At 46.7% G+C, this 24,262-nt stretch overlaps 1 protein-coding gene across 4 annotated transcripts in view; it reads left to right on the plus strand.

Moving 5' to 3' along the window:
- The window catches only part of Kiaa1211 (KIAA1211 ortholog), a 223,943-nt gene that overhangs the window by 82,631 nt on the left and 117,050 nt on the right, over positions 1-24,262 (plus strand). For 3 of the 4 annotated variants that reach the window (XM_021210808.2, XM_029545229.1, XM_029545232.1), the window contains exon 2: positions 16,985-17,130. The exons of the other annotated variant lie outside the window; for it this stretch is intronic. The gene's annotated coding sequence lies outside the window, so the exon portion shown is untranslated. The remainder of the gene's footprint in view (positions 1-16,984; positions 17,131-24,262) is intronic. 4 annotated transcript variants of the gene reach the window in all.

Below are 24,262 nucleotides of genomic sequence, written 5' to 3' on the forward strand. Positions count from 1 at the left end.
CTCCTTTTCTCCTCCTCCTCCTCCTCCTCCTCCTCCTCTTCCTCCTCCTCCCTCTTCTTGTCCTTCTTCCTCTTCTCCACCTCCTCCTCCTTTTCTTCTTTTTTTGGACTCTGTTTAGATAATCCAAATTTTGTGGGCAATAGCCAACACATCATAGTCAGGATGCAGCTGATCATACGCCCTCTCCTCTCCATCACACCTCACCGAGGTGTTGACTTTGGCCACATCAGCATCACAGAGCCTCATCACGGCCTGTGTGGGGCTTGCTGGCCTTGACATCCACAGCAAACACAAGCATGCTGTTATCTTCTGTCTTCCTCATGGCTGGCTCTGTGGTCAGGGGAATTAGATGAAGGCATAGTGCTCACGCTTGTTTCTCCTGGGCGAGCTCTTCAGAGGGACTTCAGCTGCCTCTGGAGGTGGAGTCGTGGGCCACCTGAAGACTGGGGATGTGTGAGGCTCTTCATTCTGTGGCTGTGCCTTCTTGGCTTTCAAGGCCTTCACTCTGGCTTCCGCTTTGGGAGGGCAGGAACTTCCTTCATTGCTTTCAGAACTATCTTCGCTAAAGCTCTTTTCTATTATCTTTTTCTGTTTCTTTATTTTTCACACCACCCTTTCTTTCACAGTACTTCCTTGCTTCTTAGCTTTGACATTGTGCTGTGCCACCTTCCCATGAGAATGTCCTCCTCGCCTAAAGGTGACCATTCCCAAGTTTACCGTTGCCCCGGGCTCCTGGAACTCACAGCCCTGCACGTCTGACTGCACCCCTGACGTTTCGGACTAGTTATCTTACAGGCATCTTAGATTTATTGTTCACAGTAGCATCTCTGCCTTCAGGCTTTACCAGGATCCTCCTCCAGTTCTCTCCCTCTCTCTAGACTGCATCAACGTCTTCTTCCTTCAGGCCAGAAACGTTAGCCTTCCTTCATGGTTTCCCACCACACCCAGCTTCCACCTGCTGGCTCATTCTTTTTTACCCCAGGATGTGCCTCCTATGTTCCCACTTCCTCTTCACACTCTCACCTCTTCTCCCTTTTAGACATTTCCTCTGTCTGCTTTCTCTCTCTCTCTCTCTCTCTCTCTCTCTCTCTCTCTCTCTCTCTCTCTCTCCTTCCATCCCCACATATCTTTGATCACTTGCAGAACAGAGCACACATCACTTCGTTCTTTAAAATCCTTCCATGTCTTCTTATTCCTCTCAGAATAAGATCCAAGACCTCTAAAGCTCCCTGCGGTCTGGGTTTGTTTGCTCTTCAGCTCCATGGTGATTTGAATAGGAAGGAACAGCACAGATTCCTGTGTGTGAATGCTCCGCCATAGGGAGAGGCACTATTAGGAGGTATGGCCTCGTTGGAGAAGTGTGTCACAGTGGAGGTGGGCTTTGAGGTCATATATGTTCAAGCTACACCCAGTGTGGTACACAGTCTCCTTCTACTACCTGCAGATGATGATGTAGAACTCTCAGCTCCTCCTGCATCGTGTCGCCTGGATGCTGTCACACTTCCCACCATGATGGTAACAGACTAAACCTCTGAAATTATAAGCCAGTCCCAATTAAATGTTTTTCTTTATAAGAGTTGCCTTAGTCATGGTGTCTCTACACAGCAATAAAACCCTGAGGAAAACAAACCCCATCTCGAGTTTTTCTTTCACTGAACTGTTGAGAGCAAGAGAAACATCACATTGTTTCACTGAGCAAGGAAAACGCTCTCATCTCTTCCCCATCAGGGCTTTACGTGAGCACATCTCATGCGCTACAGTGTCTGTCGTTCAGGCCGCACCGTGACTGCGCTTCTCAGGTGTCTCTTCGCTGATCGCCTGAGTGCTGCTCCTGCCTTTTATGCACACCTCACTCTTCTGTCTCCAAACACCCCTCTCTCCTGTTTCCCTAGTGTTTCACGTGACAAGACATTGTTATGTGCTGGCTTCCCACTTTGACTCCTCCCACTAGCAGGTGGGATCAGCTCATGACACCAAGAGAAGTTAATGACAGTGGCCGGTACTTAGCACCATTGGGAATGACCACACTGAGAGGAGATACATCCCCTCTGATGTGTTCGGAAAGATTTCCGTGTGACAGTTGATGACTCTCATGAGCTAATTTTCTAAACGCCATTCCCTCCTCACAAAGAGCAGGAAAGAAGAGAATCAGCAAACCTTGTAGTAAACTATGAAGAAATTTGCATTAAGGGATTCCCTTTGAAGTGAGAAACTGCTTGTTTTACTGGACCGTTGAGCTTGGCTAGGGTACATCCTGGTTGCTTAGGAGAAGCTGAGAAGGGTGAATTAGCCCAGCACAGGGGCTCCTTGCTGTCTGGAAAGTTTAGTCAAAGGACCCAGTCGGCAGATGGAGGAGAAAAAAATGGCTCCCTCAATTACATCCACTACGCATCCACGAGGTCTTTGTCACTAGTAGGCCAGCTCTAACCTGTTGTGAGAAATCTATTGTGGAGACGTGCCATTTTTATCTACTGAATTTTTTTTTTTTTTTGAGAAAAATTTTCCAGACTCTCTTTGATTGAAGTCACAATTTGATCCAATAAACAACAACAACAACAACAATAAAACAATAATTTCTGTGTTAGCCAGCTGTTCTGTGTTCAACAGAGCCCCAGTCTCAGGGCTTGCAAGACAAGTTTATTTCTCGCCTACATTCTGTATCTGGGGCAAACTGGCCTCAGACCTATGCCTGAGCTCTGTGTCTTTGTGTTCTGAGATCTAGGCCAGAGGAACGGCCCCTATTTGCTGGGTTGGCGGCTGAGGGGAGACGGAGCCAGAGGAAACGTGCTGGTTCACATGCCGCAGGCCATGCCAGGTCACATGGCCATCCCACTGCACTGGACTGGACATAAATAATCCTCCTGTGAGACTCCATAGACCACAAGGAAGCAGTGGGTGGGCACTGGGATCTTGAGAGAACCTGAGGAACGAGGAAGGAGACTTTTGTGGGACAGTGGTACCTCATTAGCAAGCATTCACTACCTGCCATCTATCTTAAATGCTTTACACTTATTGCTCACTGAAACCCCACAATTATCGTGTCAGGTAGGTAATATTACCACCCCATGTCCCATACTGAGGCCCAAGCCCACACAGAAGTGAATGGCACAGTCAAGCTTCACAATGAGGCTCAGTAGCCCCTGCCTGTCACTCAAGGTGCTGTCGAAAAAGCTTTGTGTGAGCTTTGGGCAAACAATGCCTGTGTGAAAGTTAGTTTTAGCCTGCATTAATAGTTACTCAAACTGAGTGAGTCCTTCTATTGGAGCCTGGGAATGGTGTTTTTAATTATCCTTTGGATTTTTCAACTTTCATCCATAGTTTACTCTCATTGAGCTAAACGCATATTTGCTAGAAGTCACCTAATTCCCTAGGGAATGAGGTTAAGTTCTAGAGGAAGACATGCGCATGCGTGCAGTCTCATCATTCTGCAATAGTTGCCCACAGGGGAAAGCTCCAAATGTGGTTGCTGACACTTAGTGCAAAGAGCCTCTGCACAGATCAAACAGGGATGCCAAATGCCGTTTCTCTGGACTGGCTGTCTTCCTGATGTCTAAGAATGCTCTCTGACGCAGCTGGAGCCTACGACATGGCCAGCGCAGTCTTGAACCCACAGCAGCTGTGGTTAATTGGCTCAATCAACCTTTCATAATGGGGAGAGAGAGAGAGAGAGAGAGAGAGAGAGAGAGAGAGAGAGAGAGAGAGAGAGAGAGAGAGCTCTTTGAGGAACTGTTGGTAGTTAATGGTTGGCCAGGGGAAGAGGAGTTATTTTTAGTGTTGTTGCCACTGATAAACTGTCCAAACCTCGAGAAATAGCTCCCCATCAGTACACATCCCGCAGCCCCAAACCCAGTAGGGGACACACACACACAAGGCGGGTGGGGTTTGAGGAGGGAGGGGGAAGAGGGACTAGCTGGGGGGAAAAAGAGGTTATCAGGAGAAAAATGGGAAGAAGAGAAAACAGTAGGGGTTAAATCTGTTCATGTATGAAACTGTAAAAATAAGAAAAGAGAAATGGGTTGAGAGAGGGAGGGAGGGAGCAAGGGAGGGAGGGAGGGAGGGAGGGAGGGAGGGGAAGAGGGGGTCTGGATCTTTTGGGCTGGCTTTTCTGACAATGAGCTGCCCGCTGGCTCCTCTGTTTCGCTGAAATGGTGCTTTTACCTGGCTGTGTCCTGTCCACTCCAGAATTCCTATAAATAGTCTGTCTATAACTGCCCCCAAAAGAATTAATAAAGATTGTCCACCAGGCCACTGCCTTCTAGAACAAAAGTGAGCACTCCGCATGCTAATCTCAAAGTAGGGAGGCGGGGCATTTGAGCTGCAATCATTTCAGCTTAATTGGCAGCTGTTTTAGGAATGTTTTGTGGAAGATGCTAAATCTCAGGTCTGCAAATTGTCCACTTGATGTTTGTTTTAGGAGGAAATAATGCTTTATCTTCTTTACGGCTAGGCTAGCTGTCATCTCTGTGTTGGTATGTCTGCAGGGAGAGGGGAATGTGTGTCACTGGGTGACAGGCAACCATCATATCCATCGAACTGATGTCACCTGGCTGCCTCTGCCATCAGCAGAGCTCAGAAGGACCTAGCCAGGGAGAGACTCTTTCAGATCCAGTGTTGAGGCCACTCTTCCTAGGCCAGCGTTGCTGTGTGCACTCCAGAAGAACATGAGCGTCCCTCTTGGTCACTTCAGCCTGGAAGAGTTCTTCACAACCAGCCCAAAGCCACTTCTCCCTATGAACACAACTCATCTCTTGATGCAGAAGTGCGGCCATGTTGTAAGCTGCAGACAGCACTTTGGCACTGTAGCATGGGATGGTGTGGAGAAAGGAGCACTCTTCAAGCCCTGTTAATAAAGCCATCTCGAGTAGGAAGGCATGGGGGTTCATGCCTTTAATCCCAGCAACAGGGGGGCAGAAGAAAGTGGATTTCTGAGTTCAAAGCAAGCCTAGTCTACAGAGTGAGTTCCAGGATAGTTAGGGCTATTCGAAGAAACCATGTCAATGAATGAATGAGTGAATGAATGAATGAAAGCATCTTGAGGAAAAGTGACTATTGTCATGGCTGATGAGCAGTTAGTACTGTACTCTTGTATTTTCACCTGTTGCTTGGGAAGGGTCTGTGGGGTTTGAATAGTACCTCCAATAGACTCATAGATTTGAACTCTTTGTCACCAGGGAGTGACACTAGAAGGTGTGGCCTTATTGGAGGAAGTGTGTCGCTGGGGGTGGGCTTTGGGGTTCTCAGGGCTCCAGCCAGACTCTGTGTCTCTCTCTTCCTGCTGCTGCCTTTGTATCCCATGTAGAACTCTCAGCTCCTTCTCCAGCACCATGTCTGCCTGCATGCTGCCATGCTTGCCATGCGTATAATAGACTAAACCTCTGAGACAGTAGGAATCCCCCAGTTAAACGCTTTCCTTTATAAGAGTGGCCTTGGTCATGGTGTCTCTTCACAATAGAATACTGACAAAGACAGGGTCTTTGTGGAAAAACTACACACACTTTTTCTGTGTGTGAGTGAGCTCTCCGACTCCCCTGGTTTTGGTTGTAGCGCCGGCATCCTCTTCAGACCACATACATCTTGCTAGTCGTGATATTTGATAGGACCTAGAGTCTATCCTTGACTTTAAAGAACGTTAAGATATTACTAACAGCTTTCTTTCAATTTTTTCTTTAATAGAAAGTAATATGTATTATTAAAACCATATGCAATGGAAAATCCTACCCTGGCTGTCCTGGAACTCACTGTGTAGACCAGGCTGGCCTCGAACTCAGAAATCCGCCTGCCTCTGCCTCCCGAGTGCTGGGATTAAAGGCGTGCACCACCACTGCCCGGCTCTCCCTAGTTTTTAAAGTGTGAGTGTAAGGATTAGCACTGTAGTGGTGAACAGTTAATCTTCACTGAGCTCCTGTGGGTCACGTGCAGTCTGCACCCATCCAAGACACACACACACACACACACACACAGAGAGAGAGAGAGAGAGAGAGAGAGAGAGAGGGAGGGAGAGGGAGAGAGAGAGAGAGAGAGAGCATGATATTTTTAATATGACTTATTAGCTCAATGGCTGCGAACTTCCTGAAGCTCCCCACGACTAACACACGCTCCCCTCCAGTCTTCCCCCTTAATTAACATCTCTGCTACCTCATCTCTCTGCTCCCCCATCATGGAGATTCTGTCTGTGTCCCCCCCCCCACACACACACACCCTCAGGTCCCTTGCTGGAGCAATCTAAAAGTCCCACCTCTATGTCTCTGCCCAGTTATTGGTTGTACAGCAGTTCTTCATTACCAATCAAAAGTCAGCTGGGGTCAGGGACCCTCAGCGTCAAGAAACATGGCTTCTGGGACCTGAATTAAGACAAAGCATTAGAACCAATCCCCAACATAGCTCCCTTGGGTATTTTTCCTCATTCCCTTTAGGGGATTGAATCCAGAGCCTTGCAGGTGTGAGTCAACGCTCCACCACTAAACTACACCCTCAGCCCTCATTTCTTTTCATATTGGACCTGTCCATCTGTGCAAGACAAAGATGGAGAGAAGATAAAATGTGAGAGATAAGAGGTTTATCCAAGGGTTCTCAATATAGTATGAAAATTACAGAACTGTCATCCATCCTAAATAATATCCGTAGCTTAAAAAAAATGCCGTTAATGTCATCGAAGAAAATAATTACCTGAAATGTGGTTACCCTTCCTGGTAATTTTAAGTCTGGTTCCGAGTCTCAGGTGTGTGTGGATAGCTCAGAGTGGGAGATTTGTTTTTAATCGGGAGATCATTTAATGAAAGTGATTCTGCCAGAAAGGACTGAAATAGCACCTTGCTTTTGCATACATTTACATTTATCTTTAGAAAAGGATAAAATTAGAAGGGACCGTACAGAGGGAGGGCTGTCTTTTGTGGCATGTGGCCAGGGGAAACACAGATTTGGGGACCTAGGATGGTTTTGTTATATGTGACCATCAGAGGAATCGAATCTCAGAAAATGAAGTTTCTTCCTTTTCTATCTGTTTGGTGGCCTGGTTGATTTTGTTTGCTTGTTTGTTTTTCAAGACACGGTCTCTCTCTCTGTAGTGCTGTCTGTCCTGGAACTTGCTCTGTAGACAGACTGGCCTCAAACTCATAGAGATCGGCCTGCCTCTACCTCCCAAGGGCTTGCACAGTCACCCCTGGCAAGTGTCTTCCTTTTTAAACTATTGATACCTGATTTGGGTTCTCGGCTTCTGAGAGCACAAGCCCTTAGCTGGTGTTACTCACCTGACTAGGCAGGGCAGACTCCAAGTAACACTGGGATGAAAAGCAGAATTTTGAATCAAAGATGGGGTAGACTTATTTCTAAATCTGGAGCTTTTAAATTAAATACTTTGAATGCTACTCTTTTATAATCTCCTTTGAAACAAGTAGGTGGCTAAGAGGGCAAGCTAATGCAGATAAAAGATTCTCTTCAGACACATCTAATACAGCTTCACTTTCCAATAAAGATGTGTGTGCCGAAGCCCACCCCCGTCAGTGTGCCATGCTTTTACAATGGTGAGGGCAAGGGAAGGAAAAGAAAAGTGATCAATTCAAGACGCTCCTTACTGAAGAACTCAAAATCCAGTGGCCGGAGAGAAGGTCCAGTGGGTTAAAATGCTTGCTGGAAATCTGAAGACGTGAGTTCGAGCCCTGGGTGGTGGAATTCAAGAACCAACCACTACAGGTTGTCCTGTGACCTCCAAAGTCTTGTGCAATATGTTTGCCCCACCTCCCACAATTAGATAAATGTAATAAAGACATCTTTAGTCCTAGTAATAGTGGATAATTTAGAAGTGGCAGACTGAAGTGCTGTTTAATCTCTTCCGTTGACTGGGGCTCTCTGAGTTAAGGGCAAACTTTCTGTAAAGGGCCAAACCCTTTAGTCTTTGGGGACGACGGCCTAAGCTAAGTAAGTCCTCAGCTCTGCCACCTTGCAGCAGAAGTGGAAGGGAATGCTTTAAAGAGTGGTTGAGGCTGCCTTTCAATAAAACTTTATTTGTAAAGTCAGGCTGGGAGCAAGAGTTGAGCAATGGGTAGTAACTCACCAGCTCTACCCTGTTACGCTGCCATATCGGTGCCTCAAGAGTATCCTTGTCTGCTTCAGGTAGATGAAATAAATAATTTTCCTCCTACAAGAAGCTCCAGGGTGACCAAGAGACCACATGATTGTGGATAAGACATTTGCTCTCAGTCAGCGTTGCCCTTTTAAAGCTATAAGTATTGATAAATATTTATAGTCCCTCTAATACAGTGGAAGATTAATGAGATAGTTCACGTGAAACATTTTGATTTACTCAGATGAACATTATTTTTAATGTTAAATTGATGCTTGCTCTTTAGAAGCCCCAAAGGGAATATGCAAATAAATCAGTCTGATATCCATAAATAGATACAAGCATTAGAAGTTCAAAAGTCAGATCATTTTTTTTTTTTTGTAACCAATCTACCCATTTATTTCCATAGGCATTCTCTTATATGTGGAGGTTAGGGCTGCTCTGCCCCCACCACATCAATCATTAATAAAAAAACGAATGACCCCACAGACTTCCCTACAGGCCAGACTGATGGGGGCATTTTCTCCACTGAGAATCTGTCTTCTCAGATGTCTGTAGGTTGTCTTGTGTTGGTAAATACTAACCAGCACATATATTCTGCTCATGATGAGAAAGAACATGTGGGATTTAGCTTTCTGTGCCTAGCGTATTTGACCTGACACTGGGTCCTAACGTTGAGCCCTATTGTAATAAGTGATGCAATGTCTTTCTTCCTTGAGGCTGAGTGGAATTCTCCTGCACAGCTATCACACATTTGTTGATGGACTCTTAGGTTCCTCTGTAACATGGCTCGTGCGAATAAACTACTGCATATGCAAGCGCAGAAATCTCTTTGCCTAGTGATTTAAAACTTTGAACATCGGAGCTGGAGAGATGGTTCAGTGGTTAGGAGAATTGACGGCTCTCCGAGAGGACCTGGGTTCAATTCCCAGCAACCACAAAGCAGCTCACAACTGTCTCTAATCCTGAGATCTGAACATCCCCACAGACTTACACGCAGGCAAAACACCAATGCACATAAAATAAAAATAAATTCTGTTAGAAAAAGCCTTTGAACATCGATTCAAAAGTGAGATTACTGGATCTAAATGTGACTGTTTTGTCAAGGGGAGAGGAAGAATTTAGTACACTAATTATATAGCTCTGTGTGCTTGTGTACACAAGGGATTCCTGGAAAGATACGGAAGACCCGGATTGGTTGGATCCCAGGATACCTTTTAGATGGAGGGATTTGGGAATATAGAGAGGGTCAGGTACCTTTTCTGCTACTGCCATGGTGCAGGGGATGAGATGGTTTGTACAGAGCCTGCTGTTAGCACTTGAGCAACTGACTGCAAACCAACACATAGAGACAGATAGGATCATTGGGGCTGCAGGCTTTCCTGGTGGATGAATAGATTATTGTCCAGTCTAGTGTCAGGGAGATGCAGTTATTGCCTGAGATGTGCTTGTGAAGAAGCTGTCTTGGTGAAATTGGAGATAAGCCAACTGGCTTATTCTTCTGCAGTTCCTGAAGTGACCATGAGCCATCTGGGGCTAGGTGTGTGTGGATGGATGGTGGGAGTGTATTCCCACTGTTCGAGAGCGGGCTAGTATGGGATTTCTTTTCATAGCTAAACCAGGAGAGATTCTCGACAATATTCTGAAGTCCCAGTATAGGAGAGTCCAGCTGAGGTGAGTCAAAGTGGAGGGAGAGAGCAGAGAACGAGATGGGCTTCTGTTACAGGTTTGGGAGAGGCTGGCTGTCTTTGCTCTGTGTCTGAGGCCTAAGTAATTGTTACCATCTGACTGGGAGCCTTGTGTCAGGGAACCGTGTTCTCAAAGGAAAGGCCCCGGAGGTATTCTCAAAGTTTGCCTCCTCTGCCTGGAAGCCGGTTCTAGATTCTTCGCCAAAGCCTCGGCCTTCGGGCCTGAACCCTAGCTGTGACCTCAAGGCTGTAGTAAGAGGATAGCTGCTTGTTCTCCAGTCAGTCTCCAGTGTCAGTGGGGACATCCACTAAGATGTGCTTGTGAGCACCGACCTTTGAGAAGCTGGGAATAAAGCAGATAGCTCACTCATCTGCAATTCAAGCATCCACAAAGGTATTTATCTGCCGAGCTACTTTACCAAAAACAATGGAGCCGGTTCTGTGGACGATGGTCAGATTCTGTTTGTACTTTCACTGAGCCACAGAACAAAACCCTTCCTCTGTCCTTCGTCGTCCTCTCCCTCCGCCCTCTGTAATGGAGTAGCATCTTGATGCCACCGACACAGGCCCAGAGGACCCTTCCTTCCCTGTCCTGTTCCTGGCACATCACGGGCTTTCTGGTTTGGTTGGAGTGAGTGTTGTAGTCCTGCCCGGTTTGGGTTCTTTGTGGATATTTTACTCATGCTGTTGTTGGGATCATGAGTCACAGGGGCAGTGGGGTGTCAAGTGGATGATCTCAGCAAAACCCAGAAATAAACAAACAAACACTCTACCGTATGAGAAACAATAGGACTGGGACTGGGTGTGTATTTCTATAGAAGAGTATTTGTCTAGCTTCCATAAGGGCATAGTATGGGTTTTACCCCTCCTGCACTGCAAGGGATGGAAAGATGGAGGGGAGGGGAAAGGGAGAGAGAGGAAGAAAAGAGGAAGAGGAAGTGATGTGGGTAGCAGGGAGAGGAGAGGAGCGTGGGGTAGAGACTCATCCTGGATATTCTTGTGTGATAGCAAGGGCATTGATAATTTGTTTAGGGAGTTGGTAAGTGTTGGGTATGGGTACAAGCTTAGAGAGGTAAAGTGGGGTCAGTCTGTAAATCCTGGGATGCCACCCTCAGAAACTTACTGTGTGAGTAACTTAGACATAATCACACGTTTCTTAGAAACAGAGTAACTTATGCAAGCAGGATGCGCTGAATTAATTTGCTGAATCGCAGGGTACTGCAGCCCCGTCAGGCCTGCTTAGACGAGAGCTTGGATCAGGGCGTCGATAGAGATAACAAGTCACAGAAAGTCAAAGAGACAGATAAAATTAAAAACAACCAACGAACAATAAACTCAAACAACCAGACATGGAGAGTCACGGAGAATAATCCTGTCTAAGGGCCGGTATTAGTGCTCGAACGACTACACTGTCTTTATAGCTGGTAAGGAGTAGACAGCCCCTTTGGAGATTTTTCTGTGGAGGAGAGTGTATGGAGGGTTCAGTACAGCTAGGAAGACACAGAGCCAAGGGAAAGAAAGGAAGAAAGTGTCTGGCGACTTCAGATAACAGCATCCTGTACTGTGGAGCTATAGGTAGGAGGGTTGTGAGTGTTCGATGCAAATTGAGCAAGGGTTTTTACTTGGAACTCAGAAGGTGGAAGTGCCTTTTGAAAGTGGAATGTGGGCAGACTGGTGAGCAGTCATTTGGGGAGTTAAGAGAAGAGTGATGAGATGATGGAGCTGGCAGGCATAGATGATGGAGCTGGCAGGCATAGATGATGGAGCTGGCAGGCATAGATGATGGAGCTGGCAAGTCTAGATTGTGAACCTAGCAGACATGGATAACGGAGCTCACAGACATAGATGATGGACTTAGCAGACATAGATAATGGAGCTAGCAGGAATAGATGACTTGCCTCTGAAATGTAACGGTGAAAAGAAAACGTGAAATAAAAATAAATGATAGCAGGAGTCTCACAGATTATCCCAGCTGATTAAGATGTGTTTTCTCTGCAAAGGAGAGATAGGAAACCATAGGACAGTGTAGGTGCTCTGAAGTCCCCCTCGGAGCCTCCTCTGATAAGGTGTGTGTGTGTGTGTGTGTGTGTGTGTGTGTGTGTGTGTGTGTTGGGGGTTACCAATGACAATGCTTTTATTTTACTTTTAGCTTTATAGACTTCATATCTAGGCTAAAATAAGAGTCTCCTGACCTGAAGTCCAGACCATTCCTGCTATGCCCTGCTGTCTATAGGGGAGAACAGGGAGGACAGGGAGGACATATCTATTCAGGTCTCGCTGTCCACTGAGAGTCACCAAAACCCACAAGTGTCACCTATTGCTAATGAGAAAGGGGTGAGGGCTAGAGAGCTGCTTCAGCTGTTAAAGGCTAGGCTAATAACCAACACGTCACGAGTGGGCTGAGAGACTGTTTAAAGGGACCACGCTTGCCTATCTGAGGTCCTGCGGAGGGAACCTCATCCCACCTGACCAGAATTCACAGGCCGTGCAGTCTCCGCTCCTGGGCAGAAAGCTCTGAGTAGCTTCCCCGTATCTGTTACACTCTGCTGCCAGGTCACAGGAATCCCGGAGGAGGAAATGAATCCCATAGATGTGGCCGCACGCTGGGCTTCCTGAGTGTCCTGATTCTCCGTGGGGTGGTCCTGTGACACTGGGTTGCACAACCTGCCCTCCATGCCTTCTGGGGGCGGTCTCTTGCAGCCGTCCGGGTCAGAATATTTTGGGTTTTTTTTTTTGTTTTTGTTTTTTGGCCTTGTGCTGTCTGCTAATGTATTGCTTCTTTCTTAGTGACTTTGTGCTCATATTTGGGAAAACTACCCAGATATATTTATTAGTTTCTTTTTTATTAACTTTTTGGTTAGTGTACGAGGTCACGGACTTCACTGCAGCATTATCAAAAAGCTTCGCTCATACCCGTCCATCTTCTTCTTTAGATATAGGTGGTTGATTAGGTTTGATTGTTGGGTACTAGGGACTGACCCGAGTCTCACGTATGCTAGGCAGGTGACCTCCCACTGAGCTATACCCCAGCTCTGTGTGTGTGTGAGTGTGTGTGTGTGTGTGTGTGTGTGTGTAATACATACACACTAAATATCATTTTTATCATTATTGATTTTGAAACAGGGTCTCATTATTACCTAGGCTAATCTTGAACTTCCTCCGGAGTCCAACCTGGCCTCCATCCACATAGCCCTCAGGCGATCTTTCACATCTGCCTCTTCCCAGATGTTCTGCTTGGTTAGGCAGGGAGTGGAGGAACAGGATTTCTGTGTTCTTTCTGGCATCTGGATCACCCCTTTCACCATATCCTTTGTAGCTGGTATTACAGGCCACCGAGTTCAACCAGGACCCCCTTGCCTGGCTTCCATTCTTGAACCACAAACTGTTTTTAAGCATTCTTCTAAACTGCTTCTGCAGGTGTGAGAATAGACGTGAACAGACGTGGGCTTCCAGAAGGTCCCACCAGAGGACATTTGTCATTGCTGCCCTCACAGTAAGTGGGCGTCTAGTTTTGTTCACCTAACACCTTGATGCTTCTCAGGGTGCTTATACTAGGGCGCTTATCTGAGGTTTCCTACGTACTATTTTGCCTAAGTGCCAAAAACTTTAACAAAAAAAGTAGACTTGAAACTTTTAAAACATACATTACTAGTATAGTCAAAATTCATTTGTGAATTTGCCTAAATTATAAAGTGTGTAATAATTCATAAAAATAAAAAAAGATAAATAAAAATATTATTTACAGTCTGGCACACACCTCTAATCCCACCACTCAGAAGGCAGAGGCAGGTGAATCTTTGTGTGTTCAAGGTCACTCTGGTCTACACAGTGAGTTCCAGCCCAGCCAGGGAGACTATCTCAAATATATATATATATATAAGGATATATGAATAGTTGAAATTTAAAGCCAGGTGTGGTGGCACACGCCTTAATCCTAGCACTTGGGTGGCAGAGGCGGGCAGATTTCTGAATTCTGTGCTTGCCTAGTTTACAGAGAGAGTTCCAGGGCAGCCAGGGTTACACAGAGAAACCCTGTCTCAGAAAACAAAAAGAAATAAATAAGGAAAGAAGGAAGGAAGGGAGGGAAGGAGGGAAGGAAGGAAGGAAGGAAGGAAGGAAGGAAGGAAGGAAGGAAGGAAGGAAGGAAGGAAAAAGTAAAAAGAAATTGAAAATTGAAATAATAAATTTGAAATTCATTTCAATTTATATATATATATGTATATATATACATATATATTCAGAATTCCAGTGTCTAAATCACATGATAATGTTGTTTTTAATGCTTTGAGACACTACCCTCCCATTTTCCAAAGCAGCCATACTAATTTCCAAGCCCACAAACAATGCACAAGTGGTCTGCCTTGACACCCTCGGCAGCACTGGCTTTCTGTGCTTGCCGTGGTGGCCATCCTCAGGGCTGTGTGTTGGCGTCTCAGCATGGGTGCTTGCGTTTGCGGAGACTGATGGTGCTACATCCTCCCACAGGTCCACGGTTTGCTTGTCCTCCTTGGGGCACAGTCTATCGAAGTCCCATTTAGAAAATGAGATTGTCTCTTTGTGACACAGTTAGAGGTGTCACAGTGACAGGTCAGATGGACGTCGGCAACACCGAAACGTTCTTGAGGCTGTGTAAGCCAGAGCTGTCGTGTTATCGATGTGCATGCAATGTGGGACAACCACATGGCAAAGATGTCTGGCCATTTCTGAGAGTTAAACACCCATCAACCTAAAACCTGGTGGTTCCACTGCTAGGGTAAGGCATTTCTCCAAGAGAAATCAAAATGCATGTTTGCAAAAAGCTGATTGAGAGATAAAACAGCTTTATCCAAAATTGCCCCGAATGAAAACAAACGTCCAACCACACGAGAAGATACTGTAAATGTGGTATTTTCATGAAAGGAATATTTTTCAGCCATAAAAAAAAAAAAAATCAAAGCGCTGATACACTTAACAGACCTGATGGCTCTCAGAGACGGTGTCCTGGGTGTGTCTGGCCAGACAGACACAGAGCACACTGGGTGTGCCTGATACCCGATGCTTAGGAAGAACTAACTGTGCTCATGGGAATTGACTGTAGTCCGTGAACCAACTGGCAGGGTCATGAGGGAACTTTCTGGAAGTATAGATGTGTTCTGTATTTTCTTGATGGTTCTAAAGTTGGGCCCTTTATCAGAAATGTACCTAAGTGAGCCAGGTATAATGGTGCACATCTTTTATCCCAGTGATCTGGAAATGGAGGCAGGCAGATCTCTGCAAGCTCCAGCCACAGGGGTTCACATAGCAAGTTCCAGGGGAGCCAGAGTCACATGGTGAAACCCTGTTTCCAAACAATAATGTATCAAGTGAGCCACCCTACAGCAGTACTTTTCACTGTATGTAAATCTTACCTCAATTTTGATAAACTGCTATGTTTTTATAACCTCCTATTAATCTTTAATTATTTCAGAATAATTCATTTTAACAGTACTCTGATTTATTTCCATTGGTTGAAAGTTCTTTAGACCTGCTTTACGAACTATCTACATTAATTCCTGTCTGTGCTTGACTTGTACCTTGGAAACATATGTGGTCACAATCTTGCATAGATGGCCAAGAGTTAGTGTATCTGTGACCTTTGTACCCTTACTGAGTTTGCTTTGCCCTCCCCCCTTTTTTGCTTGTATTGTAAGCTGCTAGGTGGTGTGTGTTACAGCCCTTCACAGGCTTTATAAACTGGAATGTGTCAATTATAGCTTCTTTAAAGACTGCATTCTCATCTCTGAATCTCTGAATCATGCCAGAGTTTATCTTCTTGCTGCTGCTGCTGCTGCTGCTTCTTCTTCTTCTTCTTCTTCTTCTTCTTCTTCTTCTTCTTCTTCTTCTTCTTCTTCTTCTTCTTCTTCTTCTTCTTCTTCTTCTTTTCCTCTTCTTCCTTCTTTTCCTCTTCCTCCTCTTCCTCCTTCTCTTCCTCCTCTTCCTCCTTCCTTCCTTTCCTTCCTTTCTTCCTCCTCTATATCCTGGTATTGTCTTACCATTGTTGGTTTGCTTGTTTATTTATTTTGCGTGTATGAGTGTTTGCCTGCTCATGTCTGTGCAAATCTGCATGGGGTGCCCAAAGAATCCAGAAGAGGGCACCAGATCCCTTGGGACCTAAGTTATGGATGGTTGTGAGCCTTGGTGTGGGTACTGGGACTAGAACCAGGTCCTTCGGAGGAGCAGTCGGTGCTCTTGACCACAGAGCCATCTCTCCAGCCCCTTGCTTCTTCATTGCTGACTGAATGCAGCACTTTATGCATAAAACATCCTAGAGACTGTAGATGGTTTCTGTGGGGGGGGGGTTGTTTTGTTGTCTCCCAAAGCCCTTTCCTTTGACTTCTGACAATCACACTGTCAAAGAAACTGGACACCACGGTGACATACGGCTGGTTAAGTGGGTACTTTGGAGGTCTTTGTTTGATCCGTGTGTTTGTTTGTTTGAGTGATTGATTGATTGATTGGCTGATTGCTTTTACCAGCACTCTTTCAGCGGCAGCGGCAACTTCTGAACTATAGTTGTTGTTCCCAGCACCAGGAACTACCAGGAACTCTGTTAACCTGTCCGTGCTGTTTGCTGTGTGGGGTGGTCCCTCACCACAGCTCAGAGAGGCAGAGCGCTTGTGGTGACCTTGCTTTTCCCTCTCTGATCTCTCCTCCATCCTGTGAGACAGACAGTGCCTGGTTCTGAACCGTGTCTGTCCCTGTGCTTCTGAAAAACATGTAGACACTGCTGTGTGTCACGGTTTTTACTCAGGCAGGGCTAGGGTGCATGTCCACAGGAAATGTTAACCTAGTTAAATCTGAATGGAATCCGAGTGAAAAGATTTTCTCCCTCTGGGGAAAGAGACGAACCTGGTCGGCCCCACCCTTCCACTCTCCTGTGGCTCCTCCCGTTGTAGCTCATCTCCCGTGAAGAGGAAATGTGAAAAAAATTGTGTCTAGGAATACCAAAGTCCCAATAGTCATCAGTGTGGTTCTTTTGGTCCCCTTAACAACAGGAAGGTTTTCATAAATACACTTAGAGTCATACAGGGACATGTAGGATATGCAACGAAACGCAGTATTTCCTGGGCCTAATTGAAACTCTGGCAAAGCAAGCAAGAGATGTCCACCTCTTTTTACTGACTTTGGTCAAGAAACAGAAAAGAGAACGGTGCTAATGGCTTCTGAGGCGAGGATGAGAGACACAAAAGGTGCCTTCTGTTCGCTCTTTTCCCCACAGTTCCCAAGAGCTGTGATTCCCAGGCTGTCTCGGAGTTGCACCCTGATTCCTGACGCACATCCCCGAGGTGGGTCCACCTTTCTACAAGAAGAAAAGTTTGGTGGTGAACTATCCGGCAACAATAGGAGTTGTGTCCGTTCATAACAGTAAGTCCTGGGAAGTTGCTTGTGGAGAAGGTCCTGGAGAATGTTTCGTGTGTGTTTGTGTGTGTGTGTGTGTGTGTGTGTGTGTGTTTGTGTGTAAAATGGGCAGGGTGCCTTCACTAAATATGTGTGTTGGTGATCTTTGTCACCCATGACCTTCTGATTCTAGAACAGGTTCCCTGCCCTCCTCCTTAGCAGCTAAGTGAACTTGAACAAGGTGCTGATATTTGTTGAATGTCAGCTCTTTGATTAAACCAACAAACATAGGAGGAGCCTCTGCAAATAGGAGGGTGCATAAAATGTGTGTGTCACTGTTATTTTTATTGGCTTTTTGCTGTTATTCCATTCTGTGCCGGAGGAATTCAGCTTAAACTTCCACATTGCTGTTCATCACCAAAGGAAGTCAGGACTGGAACTCAGATAGGTCAGGAAGCAGGAGCTGATGCAGAGGCCATGGAGGGATGTTACATTACTGGCTTGCTCAGCTTGTTTTCTTACAGAACCAAGACTCCCAGCCTAGGGATAGCACTACCCACAATGGGCTGGGCCCTTCCCCCTTGATCACTAATTGAGAAAAATGCCTTACAGCTGGATCTCATGGAGGCATTTCCTCACCTGAAGCCCCTTTCTCTGTGATAACTCCAGTCTGTGTCAAGTTGACACACAGGACCAGCCAGTACAGATGGGAAGATGTAGTGAGAACGGAGAGCCCCGCCTACCTTCCGTGAGCGCCAGTTTAGCCATTCCTGGGGCACTGCCCAGCAATTTCCTACCAGTCCCATCTTCCCATCCTTCCTTCCTGTGCTTCACTCCCCTTATGCTCTGGCGCATTGCTTTCTGCTTGTAGCTGACTGCTTTGAAGGCATGTCCTGAAGCCTCTATCCCCCTCCCCCTTTCCCCAGCACCAGAGTCAAAAAGAAAAATGGCGCCTCCTCCCCAAGGATCCTTGCTCTCTGCAGCATGCATTTGCTCCCATCCAAAGCTCATGGAAATGACAAGGTTTTGTTGATTTAAGATGGCCTGCCATCATTGTCTGATGCCTTCACCACCACAGAGCCCTGCTCCCTATGGCCAGACTGGCTGGTGGTCCGAGTCTAGGAGACACGGATCTATTTGTTTAATCTATATGGTAACTGTGTATTGTTGTTTTGTAGTTTGGGATAGTGCTAGGGTTCAAACCCAGGGCCTAGTGTATACCAGGCAACCACTGTACCACTGGCCTGTACTGCCAGCCCTTCAGCTGGCGTTGATGAGTAGTTGTCGCTTGGCAACTGCTGGTGACTAGCTGCTACTCTTGAGACTGCCCCAGGGCTGATTAAGAAAGAGAGTCAGGGTTGGGGAGACGGTTCAGAAGGCAAAATGCCCACCTGCCTGTAATACCAGAGCTGAGCTGCAGGCTGGAGACAGAGGCAGGAGGATCCCAGAGACTTCCCGATCAGCCATTGTAACGAACTGATGGGTACCTGGTGCAGTAAGTGACCCTGTTTCTGAAAATAAGATGGGAACCAAAGAGGAAGACACACAAGTTGGACCTCTGCCCCACCCCCACACAGTGAGACACATGAACACATACAGACACACAGGCATACACGCACACATATACTCACACAAACATGTAGTCACACACACTGATACACACACACACACACACACACACACACACACACCAGCATGTGGCCAAATAAATCAGGAGCCACTTGTTTAGATTTTTTTTTTTTTTTTTTNTTTAGATTTTTTTTTTTTTTTTTTTTGTACTGCAAAGTTCTGGCAAGCTCTACACTGGCCCCATCCGTCTGTCTGTCCCTGGAACGGGAATAAAGGTGTTCCCTTATTTCTCAGTGAGTTGATAGTGTTGAGAAGCTATGCATACTTTAGTACATTTTAAATATTCAGATAAGATTCGCTTAACAGGAGGTTACCTGCTCAATCAACTTGTTTGTTTTTTTTTTTTTTTTTAACTTTCTTTTGTTTGTTTGCTACGATTTTTTAAGTTTTTAAGATGGATGTGTTGGTACAAGCCTATACTACCAGCTGACTGGGAAAGTGAGGCAGGAGAACCACAAGTTCAAGGCCAACCTTGGTGATTTAGTGAGACCCTGTCCACCCCCAGAGAGAGAGAGAGAGAGAGAGAAAGGGAGGAAGGGAGGGAGGGAGCGAGGGAGGGAGGGAGGGAGGAAGGAAACAAAGGCACCGGATGTGATGGGGTAGGTGGGCCCACATGGGCCCACATGGTATGTTTGATGCTCTGTGTTCAGTCCCCAATACCATAGCACAATGATGTAAAATAACCCATTTAAAAGTGTTTAAAAGAGAATAAATTCAATGACACATTTAGTACATTCACAGTGCCATAAATTTACCACCTCTGACCCATTCCAAAACATCTCCATCACCTCACATGGAACTCTGTGCCCATTATACAGTCGATCCTCACCCCACCCTCACCCCCACCCCCTGGCAATTGTCTGTCTACTCCCCATCTCTATGGAACTGGAGTCCGGCTGCATGCGACCCAACCCCTTGTGGCTGGTAACAACAACAACAACAACAAGTTGACTTGTAGTTACAAATCATTTTTTAATGACCTCACCCTCCTTTAGGAGCACTAACAGGCTGTGGGCACATCCGTGGTTTCTAATTGAATCCTCCGAGAAAACCGCCTCAGGGAGGCATCCATCTCTGCAATTGTTCAGGAGACCAACAAACAGCAGGAGATTTAGGACGAGATTACTTAATCTGCAAAGGCCTAAGGAGTCAGCTTTACCTTACTTCACCCCGCCATGTGGCCCACTCCCCTCAGCCACCTGCCCCCCAGCCCTTGACTTGGGCTGCCATTGTTCCTGTTGCTTGAACTCTGCTGTATCCCATCATGCCGCTGAACCTGCAATTGATATTTTGGCCGAGGACCCAGAGATTAGATTGCCGGCCTCAGCAACAAAGCCGTGTTCTCTCCCGAGGGGGTTAGAGGACACCAGCTGCCAGGGATGAAAATTTGAGGCATACTTTATACTGTCATCTCCTGGGGACCTCCTTAGGGAAGCAGTTCTTGCTCAGGAAGGGATGGGGGGGGGGGCGACTGAGGAGGCTTGAAATGTGAGTCCCCTCTCCATCTGTCAGGCGTCACCTAAGAAGGCAGCACAGGTGGAGAAGGAGGACACTGTGGCAAACAGAACTCAGTAAATCCTTTTTATTTTTCTGGTGACAACAGAGCCTATGCTCTAAGACTGCAGAGCCAAAGAATTGGGTCGAATCATGCTAGTGACTCAGTTGGTGGAGGTCACCTGTGCATTCTCTCCTCTGAGGCCTCCTGGCAGGTCATTTACAAGGACTCTGGGAGCACAATTAAATACAAGCTCTTGCTGGCTCCTCTCAACCGGAGTTGAATATCTTGTTACCATATTGTGCACGAGAGTGGACTGAGTCCCCAGCTTTCAACCCCAAAGAGTTACTTCCAAGACATCTCAAAATAACACCTGCGGAGTAATGGGATGGCTTTTGTCGTTCCTCTCCTCTTTTCCTCCTATTCTCCCCCCTCTCTCCCTCCCTCCCTCCTTCCCCACCCACCCCCTTTCCATTAGCATGCCTGGGGCTACTCATGCACCAGACATGGCGCCAGGGCTAAGGATATAAATGAGACCCTCCTGTCTAGGGTTTGTGCCGTGCCCTCCTGCTACCTCCCATCTGTCTGCGGCTGCTTGTCCTGCTTCTGCAGGGGCCTGGAAGGAGGGAGCTGTGTACTTGTCTGTCTCTTGTCTGGTAGGAGGCAGCTTGAAAGCCAAGAGTCCCCGCCTGCCTCGGAGCCTGTGAATCTAGCTTGAACAAACACCAAGGGCATTGCCACGTGAACCGAACTTCACCAAACTGAATTCAGATATGTAAACAGATAGCGGGATAAAGTGTGGTTAGCGATATTTGAGAGTGTTTTCTGCACACAATGCAAAGTCGACAGCCCGCCCAGGGTGAAGAGGGGCCTCCCAGGCATGCCATGTGAGCACTCTGGAAAGAGGAGAAGGTGTTTGCCAGACAAACAAGGGGGACCCACAATCAGCAGAGGTCATGCCATAACGAACATGCTTCTTGGGAGGGGACCCCCGACCCTCTCGGCCCTCTCCTTCTTCTGGTGTCACTTGAGAACCCAGCTGTGGGATTGGCTGCTTAAGCCTCAGAAGTTAAAGAGGTTAAAACCAGGGGAGAAAACTATGCCAGCTCCTCACCCTTAAAATGCCACCCATTTTAATCTTTGCCTTATTAAAATAAGTAAAAGTTCACTTCTTTTCCACACTGGCTCGAACTGGCAAGCATTCACATCCCAGGGCCCTTTCAGCATTTGGGCAAACATGCCAAATGCCTCCCACAGAAAAGGCAGGACTCTGCACTTCAGGCTTACAAAGGACAAACAGTAAGAGTTTTGCTCCTAGGGAGACCAAAATGGACCCTGAACGGAAAAAGCTAAAGTCAGCGGGGAGAGGGGTCTCCACTACCATTTCCTATCAAAGGAGAGAGAGAGAGGGAAAAAAAAGCCCAAAACCTTATTTGTATGCAAAGCCACAGAACTGGTGTTAAGTTCTCTGAGATACAGGACTTTCATTCTGAGGTTCAGAGCTCTGGGGGAACAAGGAAGAAGGCTGGAGTATTGAGAATGCTGGGCACGAGCCTCACCAAGTCCTTTCCATGGTGGAAAACAGCCCCAGAGGAACACTGGAGGCAGAACTTCAACTTCACATTCAAGAACTGATGATAGATATGCTTCTTTAATCTGTAACAAGTGTCGGCATTCTGCTAGAGACCCGGATCACAGTTTTGTTATCTAACAAATAAGGATGGGCTTTTTAAAATTAGTTATTGTATTTATTTACATTCCAGACCTTGCCCCGCTCCTAGTCCCTCCTCTCACAGTTTCTTCTTCCCATTTCCCCTCCCCTTTGCCTCTGAGAGGGTTCTCCCCCTCCCCACCCACCCAGGCATCCCCTTTCCCAGGCCCCCCAGGTCTCTGCAGGGTTGGTACATCCTCTCCAACTGAGGCCGGACAAGGTAGTCATAAAGACGAGTTTTTACCAGGACCTAACATACTGCCCCACCTGGGAACCCTGGGCTGTAACTTGAATGGTGCCTGTCACAGAGACAATAGCAACTGTCTGGGCTCCATCCACACACACTGCCCTTCTCTCTGTATCTTCAGCCCAAGGGCTCGGTTGTCCTTAACACATTTGCAAATGGCAGGTCCTCTGACCCTCCCCTCCCAGAAGTGATTCTTTCCTGTGGACTCCCACAGCAGTTCCTGTGGATGTCTCTCTGCACCCCGTCATATGCAGAGCTTCCTCTCTACCTGACTTGTGACTTGGTAAATAGGCCCTCTCTCCTACTAGACAGTGATTTCCTTGAGCCCGTGGCATTTTTCCTGGCGGTCTTTATCACATCCTCTTCCACCATCTTCCACCTCTTCCACCATTATGTGCCACCCTATTGAGCTCAGAAATAAGTGACTGCCTTGGGCGGAGTGGATTTTAGACATTGGTAAATGTACGTGAGCATGTCTGCATTCCTGCCACCATCACGGGTAGCATAGCTGCTTGGTCTGTTGTTTCTCTGAGGCTCCGAGACATTGAGCACACTTCTCGTGGTGTCTGTGTTTGTTCCTAGAGACTGGGAATGACTGGGAAGACACCATGAATTCAGGCAGCAGCAGCCTCCGGGCTGGATACCTGGATGGGATAAAAGAGTTGGGGAGGAATTGTGGCTAGTGTTAGCATTCCCCTCCTCTGTCTTCTCACCCATGTGAAAGCCCCACCACACCAAGCGCTCCCTGCCATACGCTTCTCTCAGGTGGTGGGTACGCAAGGCTAAGGGATTCAGAAGAAAGATTTGAAATATTGTCTTTAAAGTGTCTGTAGTAAAACACCTTGGGGGAATTCGGATGTAAACAGAGTGCAGCCAGGATCCCTTATTTTAACACTTCCCAAATTATAGGCTGGAGACATTGTAAACTGGAGATTCCCAAAAGGATTTATCCATAGAAGCCTCAGTAATTTTGCTGGGAACTTCCATTAGTTTCCTGTTGTAAGACAGTCTTACAAACATACTAGTGGAGGATACACTGTAGCTCTAGTTATCTAAAACAAGCCATCAGGGCTGCTTCCTTCTGGAACCTTCAGTGGAGAATCTCCTACTCCTGGATAGCTTGGGGAGGCTTCCTGCCATCCCTGGTTTGTGGCAGTTTCCTCTTTCTTCAACACCAGCAGCAGTGTCCCACTGAGGCCTCCCCCTCTAGGGACCTGCACAGTCCTCCTGTGAGTGTCACACCCTGCTCTCCCGATTTTAAGACCCCTGTGATTTTGCTGGATTCACCCAGATAATTAAGCCTGACCTTCCAGTCTCAGCATCTCTCATAGTGTCCTATCGGCTGAGCCTCTTTTGCCTTGTAAACTAACATGGTCAGGGATGTTAGGGACTCTCCCTGCCTCATGACGGATGTTGTTCAGCACTATTGCCAGCCCTTAGGGGAATTTCTTAAAGAAGCAACACAGCCACCCTGTATGATGGCGTTCCTCAGGGGAAATGGGCCCTCAGGTGGGAACAAAACAGATTCACATCTGTGATGCACAACAGTGGTGTAAACAATGGAAGCTTTGCCTAGCAATGGTGAAGATGTGAGCGTTTAGGATCCCTACAGGGGACTAGAGAAGTGTCTCAGTAGTTAAGAACACTTGCTGTGGGCTGGAGAGTTGACTCGGAGGTTAAGAGCACCCGCTGCTCTTCCAGAGATCCTGAGTTCAATTCCCAGCAACCACATGGTGGCTCACAACCATCTCTAATGAGATCTGGTGCCCTCTTCTGGCCTATGGGCATATATACACGCAGGTAAAATAATGTATACATTATTATGTAATAAATGAATAAATAAATACAACAAAAACAAAAACCCTTGCTGATCCTGCAGAGAGCATCCAGGTTCCGTTCCAAGCATCCTTATCAGTCAGCTCACAATCATCTGTTAGCTCCAGTTCTAGGGAAATCTTACACCACCTTCTAGCCAATACCATGCACACGATGCACAGACAGCCAGGCAGGCACACACATATACATACATTTTAAAATATTTTTTCAATTCTCTAAAATAAATACCTCCTCCTCCTCC

This window comes from Mus pahari, chromosome 13 (genome assembly GCF_900095145.1).
Source record: "Mus pahari chromosome 13, PAHARI_EIJ_v1.1, whole genome shotgun sequence".
NCBI classification, from domain to species: domain Eukaryota; kingdom Metazoa; phylum Chordata; class Mammalia; order Rodentia; family Muridae; genus Mus; species Mus pahari.